At 46.4% G+C, this 1,732-nt stretch overlaps 1 protein-coding gene across 1 annotated transcript in view; it reads right to left on the bottom strand.

The window, feature by feature from the left end:
• LOC116397390 (forkhead box protein N3) overlaps positions 1-709 on the bottom strand; it is a 62,691-nt gene extending 61,982 nt beyond the window's left edge. The window contains exon 1 of the mRNA XM_031872757.1: positions 368-709. The gene's annotated coding sequence lies outside the window, so the exon portion shown is untranslated. The remainder of the gene's footprint in view (positions 1-367) is intronic.
• Positions 710-1,732: the final 1,023 nt, after the last annotated feature.

Below are 1,732 nucleotides of genomic sequence, written 5' to 3'. Positions count from 1 at the left end.
TGTGTGTGTGTGTGTGTGTGTGTGTGTGTGTGTGTGTGTGTGTGTGTTGGAATGGCATCACGCTGTTCCCTTAAAAGTATCCACTCCTTTTGATCCCTTCACTCCAGTTTACGGTGGTCAGCTCAGCTCGCTTACACACTTTAGCCCTTTTATAGCTTGTGGAAAAACAACCCTAAAAACTATCTGTCACACACACACGTATATAAATATAGGCTGCTACACACACATTTGCCCACCCCTCACACACACACACACCTACACTCTTCCCTTTAAGTGCCGAGCCATGCAGCACATGTCAACACCCCGCACACACACGCACACACCTCTGACGGACCTGCGTACAGCCATTAAAGCCCCATAAAGTCACCTTAGGATCCTTCTGTGTTCCAGACGAGCCCGTTCTTCACAGTCTTCCGCTCCTCTGTCAGACTTCTATCTCTCCTCCTCTCCTCCTTTCGTTCCTTCCTTCCGTGCTGTCCGTCCGTCCTTTCTCTCTCTTCTCTCTTCTCTCTCTGACCCTCTCTTCGTCTCGGTGCTCGGTCAGTTCCCAGCGTTTTTCCCGAGCCCCTCCATATCCGCCCCGCCAGTCGTTTCTACCACCGAGCGAGCGTACCTTCACACACACACCACACACACACGCACACGCGCGCGCGCACGCACGCACACACACACAAGCCGCTGCGTTCCTATAGTCTCTCTCTATCCCTCTGTTTATCCCTCTCTCTGCGCTCGCGCTCTCTCTCCTCTGTCGGAGAAGAGCTCAGCGAGTGTGTGTTGGTGTATGCTTGTGTGCGTGGACGTGTGTGTTTCTGTGCGCTCTGCCTTGCCCCGCCAGCAGTAGAGGACTTCCCCAAGCGCCCGCCCTGGGTCCTAGCGCCAGCTGTGTTCACTGAAAGAATGCAAGTGTATACAGAAGGTACAAACAAAGATCGTCTATGATTTTGAGAAGACGATTCACACATTTTTGTGGCATTATTGCATCTATAGCTCTTTCTAACCATAATAACAAAACAAACAAAAATAGAACAAGTCAAATAGAAGCTGTTTATTAAGGAAAAAAACAAAAACAAAGATCAACCAAAAGAAGAAGAAGAAGACTTCTTTGACAAAGTCTATTTTAGAGTATGCATACACAACATACACCAAAATACAATAAAGCAAACTAATGAAAACTAATATCCTAAATCACATCAAATGCTTTAGCAGGGTTTTCAGTGCATGGAAATGATACATTGGAAGCACATAACTTTCCAGATACCACAAACATAATTGCAAAATACTATAAGCTATATCATCTATTGCCACAGATAGCTGCTGTTATATCCATCTAAGGTTCATATGGAGCTGTTAACATCCAAAGGTAAAATGTAGGTTTTTGTCAGTAAGTTGTTTTGAGTCTGTGCCCGAGTGGTCGCTATGGCAACAGCAGGGCCGGCGCAGAGGCAGAGAGACATGCAAGGGTGTAGGAGCCATTATAGATGGAGGATGGAAGGGACATGTCCTCTGCACATGATCACGTCTGAGTTCTGTCTGACCCATTTGTTCAGATAGTTAACCATTATTTTAATGTTGTCTGTGCTGAAGTCAGGATCTAGTCAAGCAGCCTTTAAAACCACTTCCTGTATATTGTGAGTGAAAATCCATCTCTGGTCAGCATCACCGACACAAACGCACAAACGCCTAGGACTCCCCTTCACCCACTTCCAACATACTGTAGTTTCTAAACTGAATG

The sequence above is a fragment of the Anarrhichthys ocellatus genome, unplaced genomic scaffold, assembly GCF_004355925.1.
Source record: "Anarrhichthys ocellatus isolate YVR2014 unplaced genomic scaffold, GSC_Weel_1.0 scaffold66, whole genome shotgun sequence".
NCBI lineage: Eukaryota > Metazoa > Chordata > Actinopteri > Perciformes > Anarhichadidae > Anarrhichthys > Anarrhichthys ocellatus.
This window is presented reverse-complemented; position numbering and strand designations above follow the sequence as displayed.